Source organism: Primulina huaijiensis, chromosome 6, assembly GCF_012295235.1.
Source record: "Primulina huaijiensis isolate GDHJ02 chromosome 6, ASM1229523v2, whole genome shotgun sequence".
Classification (NCBI taxonomy): domain Eukaryota; kingdom Viridiplantae; phylum Streptophyta; class Magnoliopsida; order Lamiales; family Gesneriaceae; genus Primulina; species Primulina huaijiensis.
In genome coordinates this window covers 8,321,451-8,331,826 of record NC_133311.1, presented here as the reverse complement: position 1 = coordinate 8,331,826, position 10,376 = coordinate 8,321,451, and positions in this window count along the sequence as shown.

Genomic DNA, 10,376 nt, shown 5'->3' with positions numbered 1-10,376 from the left:
TCTACATATATCATTATATTAAAGTTCTCATATAATTAATATATGATGTATTTATTAACTTTTAATAATACATGATATATTAATACCATATATACACATATTTTATATCACCATATAAAATGTGTATACATACATACATATATTTTAAATTAAATAACCATTATTTACATTATCTAATTTATAAAATTAATTTATTGGTTTATTTAATTCTAGACTTCTCTAAAACATTTATGAGAATTTGTACATGCTAGTAATCACTACTACTAGTACAACCATTTAATCAATAAATTCTCAAATGATTCGAAACTCATTATAACCCCGATCGACGATCCGAGAGCGCTGATGTATCAAGGATACAAGTCTTGTTCATATAATAAAAATGAAAATTTCGAAGATCAAAATTTTCCCTTATAATATTGGGCTGGGCAGCTTCTAGCGTAGTGAACTCCTTCACCAAAACAGATAGTTCCACTCACTTTCCTTAATTAGCAATTAAGCTAACTTCCATTTCTTTCATCCTATGGAATCGGCTTATAAACTCTTTTATAAGTTTCCTGTTTGATCTCCATCAAACTATAATTCGCCAAATTCAACTCCTTGAATTTTGACTTTCTCAACGGGAACACAGAGTCCGATACTTGTGTAACCCTCAATGATTCAGGGATACAGCTCGCCGTGGGTTCACATCTCCATGTGATTTAGAATAACATTTATTCTTATTCAGGCTTACCTTAGTTAGTCCAATTCTTTTCATCAACACATTAATCAAGAATGACAGAATTCATTTCTGATTGCACCCATCGGATCATGATATAAGCGTCTAGTAGCATCGCCCCATGATCCTCTATGTATCACTGATAGTGTATGCAAGAACCTTAAGTCATGGTTACTGTATAATACAGTCCCTTCATCACATATATCCCGATTGAATATGCAACCATTGGCATATCGAAAGTTGCATATAAATTCGATAACGATGTGATTTATCTTTGAGTACTAACAGTGATATAGTATATGCAACTAGGAAAACACCTTTCCCTAAAGCACATTTTATGCTCTGGCTATAGACTTCTTGCACTATTAACTAATCAGATCACATATGATATCTTAAAACGGCAATCAAATTTTGATAAAAATAGGGACTTTCGAGAACTCGACTATTAATTTCACAAACTTTACTAAACAAAATATTTTAAATATTACCTAATGGACTTAATGAGCCTATTATACCATGTTAATGGGCCTAATCTTATCATCTATGTTAGTCTTGTATTTATTTTTTATGTTTGCACGGAAAAATATGTTAGTCTTGTATTTATTTTCGTTTTTATGCCATAACATGTCAATAACTCAAGATTGAAATATGTTTGCATGGAAAAATATGTTAGTTTTGTATTTATTTTTGTTTTTATGCCGTAACATGTCAATAACTCAAGTTTTTGTAATCCATTGAAGTATGTTTGCATGGAAAAATATGTTAGCCTTGTATTTATTTTCGTTTTTATGCCATAATATGTCAATAACTCAAGTTTTTATGATCCAAAACTTATGATATCATTGCACAAAGGGGCTGCCATGGTAGGGGCTTCATAAGGGACGTTTTCCTCTGGTTTTAGAGTCCTTAAGGGCATGATCAGATGCTGGACACAAACTAGTGACATGAGGAACGAAAATAAGAGTCCTAGTGGGTTGAGACTCTTCGGCTAGGGCTTTCCTTGAGAGCCACGGCTGTAGCTGCTATTAGGGCATGGTTAGGAGTCCTATGAGGGCTGGATGATGGTCCTAGGGTGGCTGCACAAGGGGTGGTTCGAAGTGCTTTAGGATCACGTAGAGTAGGGAGAGCCGCACACGTCGAGTGATCGGGTTTGAGGGGCTGCGGGTTTAGGCTTCTCAAGCTCCATCCAGTAGGGTCCATACTCCATAGGGGTTCAGTCATGGTCCTAGGAAAGGCTCATAGGGACTGGTCGAGTTGCTTGAGGTCTAGGATCGAAACTTGTAAGGCTAGGTGGCTAGGGTTTTCAAAAAAAAATAAGAACAAAAGTTCAGTAGGTGTCCTAGTCTTGTCCTATGGTTTTGTGGGCTTGAAGTGGGTCCTATATGGTTTAGATAGGTGTTAATAATCTTTGGTTAAAGTTTGGTAATTTTTGGTTAAGTTCCGAGTCAATACGAGCCAAAACCGGGATGTTTGTCTAAGTTTAAAAACGAATCGAGAAAATTATCGAAAAGCTAAATTTTAAGCTTAAGGAATATTTAAGGAAGTGTTTTAAGATAATAGGTTAAGTTTGGAATGACTTGGGACGTCGTTTCGAGGTCTAGGGATAATTATGGAAAATTATACGTCTAGGGGTAAAACGGTCATTTTATACCTAAAAAGTGTTATACGTCCTGGCAGTGCCCTGAATGCTATAATAAATGTTAAAATGTTTATTTTAAATGTTTATGAAATTTTATGATGAAACGTTAAAGTTAAAAGATATGTTGCATGCTTGGTTTAAAAGAAAAATTATTTATATGTACATGATTTTTTATAAGTGATGGAAATAATATAAAAAGTTGAAGGATGTGAATTGATTGTGACTAATACGATGATATGTAAGGCCAAGGCTTAGTTGACGGGTGAGAGTGTCGATGATGTCCGCCGCCCGGTACCGTGGTAATACATAGATGGATCCATCGGCCTACAGCTAATACGAAAGTCACAATTGAGGATCTGAATTCAAAAAAAAGGGAAACGTATACGTATATGACGAAAGAAAATATGATATGATATGATATGTTGAAAGAAAAATGTTTAAGTTTATGTTCATGAAACGCTACTTTAAGTAAAAATATTTTCACTGTAGCTTATGAATGTATATGTATTATTTGTTATCATGATTAAGGTTTGCTGAGTTAATAAAGACTCACTAGGTGTGATCGATGCAGGTGAGCATGAGATTGATGATGGTTGATCTTGCTGGACTGAAGGTGCACACAATCCGAGTACCATCGCTAGTTTTCTGCAAATAATACTATGTTTATGATTTAAGTTTACATTAAAAATTTTATGATTTTGTTACTTTTGAGAGGTTTTTGAGAGGGTGTTAGAGTTAAGTTATTTTTAAAATAATGTTAGTTGAGGTTGGTTGACGTTTTACGACTTTATGCTTTGAATTACTTTTTTTTTGGATATTCAAATAATAGTTGGTTGATTTATTTTTAAATAGTTCAAAATATTCAGATTTTAAAAGCTTAGTGTTTCGGCCGAACGAATTAAGAAAAAAAAATTTAGTACTTTTTAAGAAAAAAGAGTAGTAGACGTTTCAGAACCACTCGAACAGTTCGAGGGAGGGTTGTTCAGTGTATCATCATATGATCACCCATCAGTGAGAATGGACATCTCCATTTCCTTGCCAATGAAACATGAAGTTTACATCACAGATGCTAGTCTCACGCTCGAGCAACCTTTAGACTTGTTTTAAGCGGCTGATTTGATTAGGAACCTGTTAGAATTAAAGGTTTTGGAGTTTGACAAATAGAGTATCAAAGTTTGCAGAACTGATTAGCTGAACTGAAGCTATTCAAACTGGAGATGTTCAAACAGAGGTCATCCTAATTGAAGATTGATAAGTTAAATAATCGGATGCAATTGAACTGAACAAAGTTAAGTCAATCTGTAAAGTCAAGTAAACTATCAGTTAGAATTCAACAGGGCGCCCTAAGTCAGTTTAACAGATCAGTCATATAGTCAGTTCAACTTATCAGTCAAATAGTCAAATTGCTGATCAGTTTGACACATCATCGGTTAGTTCAGCTATCAATCGAAAAATCGTATGCAGCTGACTGCAACTAACAGAAGGAGCGCCGTATTAGAAGACTGCAACACCGTACGATTGTCAGAAAATGTTGACACATTTAGAAAAGACAAATCAACGGATAAGTATTAATTAATGTATTTAATGTTAGCGTTGGAAGCAAAGCCTATAAATAGTTGAGAATATCAGTGAGAAGAAAATTGTTGATTTTCAGGATTTGAGAACATTTGAAAGATTCAGTTATACACGATCAGTTGCGATATTCATACAGAAAAGCTCACACTTCACAGATATATTAATAACATTCAGGCTATCATTCAAGCTAAAATACTAGCACTTTAATTTATTGTTTTCGATGTTCTTAGATCGGTTGTGCTACAAAAGAAAATTAGTTTGTGTACTGATAAATTGTAAGAAACTAAGAGTTTCAGTTTGACATTGTTTAAGTCCAAACTGAAGTGGGTTATTACAGCTTCTGTAATCAATCAAAGTCTTTTAGTGAAAACATATCCTTGTGATAGAAAGGGTGACGTAGGAGCGATTGAAGTATTTGAACATCCATAAAACTTTTTGTGTTCAGCATTTTATTTATTTTTTAAGTATTCAGTCTATCGGTTAGTTTATTTCCGTACTACCAGTTAATTGACTGATATTGACAACAAGATTTTTGAATTCAGTTTATCGCTAAACTGATTCATCATTTTGAAAAGAGCCAAAAATCTTTAAGTGTTTATTCAACCCACTTCTAAATACTTTGACCCATCAATCCAATCCTAACAGAACCTATTTAGAATATACGGTACACTTCCTAATTAGTTTCATGATCTTACGTTGAGAGACAGATCTCATGGTACCTATTGCATATTTAAAGACTTTATCTACTCAGCATGCATGAGTAATCAGATAAAGTATAAGCCATAATTAAATAAAATCGTAAAATATTATTAAAATAAAGATCGTTTTACGTTAAAGTCAATGAAAGCACAAATGACAAGTTGGCTTGCTGTACACTACTCTAACAGAAAACCGACCTCATAAACCCAAGATAACAAACTTTTCTCCCTACAAATCTCGTACTAAACACAAATGATACACAAAATTGAAACCAATCCACGGTGATCTCAAATAAATGAGCAGGGCAAGACTAAGAAGAATGATTGAATGACTGTTCATATTTTCCTGAAAATATGTCGCAAACAAAGCAATCTTTACATTATATACCTTGGGAGAATGCCGAGCAGGTACAGCAGGAGTTGTGTGCTCTAAGAACCGATCCAAATACGAACACTACCTCAATTCCCTTCTTTCTGGTTTTGAAGGCGTGGAGTACTCAAAGCTGGTGGACTGTAGTATAATATCTCCTCCACTATTTTCCTCCTCGCCGACATTATTGCCCAAATTATCACACACACACTAAATAAAAATCACCGCATACATTAATCCTTTGCACCTGAGTATGTTGACCACAGTTTTTTCTTTACTTACTCATGAAATTATGGTTTTGACAGGGTTTTAAGTCGGGCAACTTGAAAGTTTGATCCAATAATTGTTTTGAAAGCTTAGCAAATGTCACCTCTCAATATTTATCTTCCTCGACACGTTTTTAAAGATTATTTTGAAGTTGATAAAAATTAAGAGTAAGAAATGTATGAAAACAGAAGATTAAAATTAATATAAGTTAAATTTTGAGTGTTTTGAAATAAATATTTTTAAGTTTAATTTTTAGTTAAATAATAATAATATCTATAAGGCATAGTTTGATACACATGATAGGATAAACATGTGATATATAATATAAGGATAAGTTAATGATAAATAAGATGTAGGATATTATATTTAATGTTTGGCATGATTTTAATAAGAGTGATTAAATTTATATATTAGATTGTGATGACAAAATTAATCTTATCATAATAAATTTTATAATTTCAAAATTGTTGCTTGAGTTCATATTTCTTATCTGTTCATGCGCCGACAGTGCATGCATGATTTATTTATTTTTACCTAATTTTATATATTATATAACATATTATATAAAATATGATAATTGAGCCCTTGATTTTGTGAGTCAAGTCAAATATATATTTAAAATTAATCGAGTGATACAAATAATTTTATTGAGATTTATAAAAATCATTTATATAATTATCTCGAGTTCATTTATATAATTATCATATTAGATAATATATAAAAATAAATAAAAATATTTATTTGATTTTAATTTCTACCTACTAACAAGAGATTTATAAAAATTATTTGTGGTGTTTTTTTATATATTGAGTGCAATTAAGTTATTTGTGGTGTTTTTTTATCATTAAATTAAAATTATCACATCTCATAAAAGGGATAATTTATCCTTATATAAAATTATTTATCACGGACCAATGATATTATCATGGGCTTTCTAAAAGGTACCAAACGTGAGATAAGGAGGATTATTTATAAATCCCTCTCTTATCCAATGTACCAAACTATACCTAAATCTATTATATAAATAAACATGTGATTTCATATGTGAAATTTTCACTTATGTCTTTATTAATTACTTGTTTTAAATGTGTTTACTTATCTTTTAATTTATGTTTTAAAAATGTGTGCTTATTAGTATTTAGTATTTTTTTTATGTCTATCCACATTCCAATATGTTACTTTTCATTGCATTTGGTTGAATGATAAAATAATGAAATGATTAAGAGATAAATGATAAAGAAAATGATTGAAGTAGAAAATGATAAAATAATATTATGTTTGGTATGATTATTAAGAATGTGATAATTTAGAATCTTTTGATGAATTGACTAAATTGCCCTTTCACTATTGCGACGGCGGGCGGGCGGCGGTCGGGTGGTCGGACGGAGGCTGCGGCGGTCGCCGACGGCGGTGATGGTCGGCTGGCGACTGCGACGGCGGTGCTGGTCGGCCGGCGGCGGTGGTCGGCCGTGGGGTGATAGGCAAACGGTGTTGGTCGGCGGCCGTCGACAGACGGCGATGGTCGGTCGGCGGCGACGACGGTCGGCAGTGGTCGGCGGTGGTGGCGGGAAGTGGTGGTGAGTTTGAATAAAGAAGAAGGGTAAAATTGGAAAAATAGGATGGATTAAAAGTTGAATTAATAATCCTAGGGAGGGAGGAGTTATTATTTTATCCTAGTTAATATAATCTAATCCTTTATATGAGGGATTGACTTGGTCAAATAAAAATCCTACCAAACATAGGATTAGGTGGGTTTAAATTTTTTAAACCCACATAATCCCACCTACCAAACGCAGCGTTAATGATTTATAATTTTTATTTATCGTTTAATTATGTAAATTAGATTAAATTAAAGTTTAGAAATAGTTCATTATTGAATTGTGAATTTTCTTTTGTGTCCTATTAATTTTTCTTCATGTCTTTTTTAATTAGTTTGTGCATCGTTTATTTGGTTTGTCATCACACTTTATCGTCATTTCCATTGATTATTTTTAAAATAAGACAGAACTTTTATGTGTTTAAAAAATTTATTTTCAACTAACATTTTTTTGTGGCTTACATTTATAATTTACTTGAATAAAATATGAAAAAAGATTATATGTATTGATAGGAATTTCTGAATTTTTATGGTCTTGTTTGAATATAATGTGAATATTATCAAAGGCATAATTTTGTTAGCGGACGTAGCTACTTATGCTTTGATAGATTCTGGAGCTATGCATTCTTTTATATCTGAATCCTTCGCGAAATGATTGGAAATCTTACCGGAGGACGTATAGTCGGGATTCAGAGTTACAGTGCCTTCGGGCGAACATATGGTCTCTACAAGCATGGTGAAGGATGTGGAGCTTAAATTGCAGAGGAATGTCATTCGAGCAGACCTTATTGTATTGCCAATGTCCGAGTTCGACATTATTTTGGGTATGGATTGGTTTACACTGAACGGTGCTACTATCGATTTTCAGCGGAGGTCAGAATCTATTAGACCGCAAAAGGGGAAAGCATTCATCTTTGAGGTGGCGCAGAACAATCAAATGCATCACACTATTTCGTGCATTCGTGCGAAGAAGCTTATCCGGAGAGGCTGTCAAGGTTTTCTTGCTAGTATTATATACATACCCGGCACTGAAATTCAATCAATTGAAGATGTGGAAGTTGTCAAGGACTTTCCGGATGTGTTCCCTAACGATGTTTCTGGAATTCCGCCTGAGAGAGAGGTGGAATTCGCTATTGAGTTGATTTCTAGTACTGTACCGATCTCTAAAGCACCATATAGCCCAAAAACATGCCAAAACCCTTCAATTCGATTGGTTCTCTACGAGGCTTGATCCCGATGATTCCAGCACCTACACACCATCAAACCTGCTGTAAAATGACCTTAAACCACCGAGCCCTTGCAGCCCCTCGATACATATAAAAAACGTGAGATGCAAAGGAAGAAAAGAAAAGTTTTTCCATGCATAATCAATCGAAACGTAAATAAACCGCTAGATCTATTGTGTACCATGCAAGATCATTCAAAATTACGTATTATGGTGTGAATGATGAGAGAACGGAGGTATAAGACATGCCTCAAAAATTCGCACAAACAATACGAGAGACGAGCACTGGGGAGATGGGAACACAATCCTTAAGGATTACATTGGAAAATCATGGCAAAAATCCTGCTGGAGGCGTGGGTGTGTGCGGTCGAGAGAGGGGTGGGGTAGGGATAGGGTTTGAGTTAAAAATAAAATGGAAGAATGATGAGATAATGGGCCTAGACTTTCAAATATAAAAAGGTAGTGGTCTTGGCCCAACATCCTACTATAGCGGGCCCAACAAGCCCAATAACGCGTATGTAACATCCAAAAGTCAACCTACGTAAACCGCATGTATGCAAATGATTTAAATTGCTTAATTGCTTCATTTAATTGATTTTAAATGCTTAAATGATGCATAGTATATTATTGAAGATGTAATTACATGATTTCATGAAAATTAAAGATTTTATCCGAATATTCGATAATATGATGAGAAAAGAAGACCGAGGGCGATCAAGATAAAATATTTTTCGATAAATATTATAAGGCTTAATAATATGATTAAAATTTTCCAAAAATTCTGGAGTCCAAATTATTTTAAGAGACGAGCTCGATTTTATCCGGGAAGCCGATTTTGGTCAAACAAAGGACTTCTAAATGCCCAAAAATTATTACTTTTGAAAACATATTTTGTAAAATTTTATTTTACAATTAAATAGGTCTTAATGAGCCTAATTTACCTAAGATTAGTGGGTCTAATTATTCATAAACAAAAAGCCCAAAACCTTAACCCACTAAAAACCAAATTTTCGAAAATCTTACATATCAAAGCTAGGGTTCTTGGGTACCTTAGCAGCTGCACCACTTTCACACACAACACCCTCAAATTTTCGATATTTTGAGAGTCGCCCGTAAGCAAGCAGCCCACTTCGGACTCGCTCACAGGAGAAGCACGGACCCGTCTCCCTTCGCAACCCACTTCAACGGTAGTATATTCGAGCGTTTTAAACCCAAAGACACGCTTGTAAACTCTTTTGATGCACCATTCAAATCATATTATGCATGTTTTATGTATTTTTGCATGAAAAATATTTGAGTACAAATCACTTACCGTTTTGACGATTATTTCCAAAGTTTTGATGATTTTATGCGTATATGAACGCATTATGATTTCCAACGGGTACGCTGCCAACATAGGATGTTTAAGGGATGGAAAAAGTGTAGTTGAGGAACGAGACGATGGCTGGACAAGAGCTAGAGGGGCAGTGCATGGCTAGGGCATGACGTTAGGGTTTCATGTAGTGATTTGGCTTCAAGGGTTCCGCTTGGACAGGGCCTGGTCAGGGCCTATGCGTGGCTTGGTTTAGAGGCTAGAAGGGTCCATGGAAGGCTGTACTTGGCGGCAGCAAGAGAAGGAATAGTCCACAAACCTAGAACTCTCACATGTGCGCGTGCGGTAGGTTTCTTCAAGGGGGTGAATGGCTCCGTTAGGGCAGGTTAGGCTGGTCCAGTAGGGTCTAAGGAGGATGTCTTGGGGTAGAGAGGAGAGCACAATTTGTCTTGGGGCTAGGTGACCTGGTCCAAGACGGTTCAAGGTGGTCTAGGAGGGGCTGGACGTGTTCTGGTCCTAGGTGGCTCGAGGATGGTTCGAAGGTTTGGGATAAAAACGTGAATTAGGGCCTAGGGTGCGCGAAATTGATAGGAATAAAGGAGGTGGCTCGAACCATGGTTCACGGGGTATGGTTTGTGGCTCACGGTGGTATTTTAGGTATGTAAAGTTTATTTTTAAAGTTTGGGTAGAAAATATTAAGTACTGAATTAAGTCGGGTTTAAAACGCTTCACGGTGTAGATATTAAGTCAACAAATCGAATGGCTTACGTTTTCGTCTAAGAAAAATATGAGAAATAAATTTTTAGCTTATAAAATGGTTTGGGATAGGCTCGAGTCGACAAAAGTAAAAAAACGTCAAAATTGAGATTTTTGGAGTCTAGGGTAAAATGGTCATTTTGTGTCCTGGGTAGTACGAAAGGTCTGGCAGTGTCCCGAAAGATCAAAATACATGCGAAATGATATTTTAAAATGTTTATA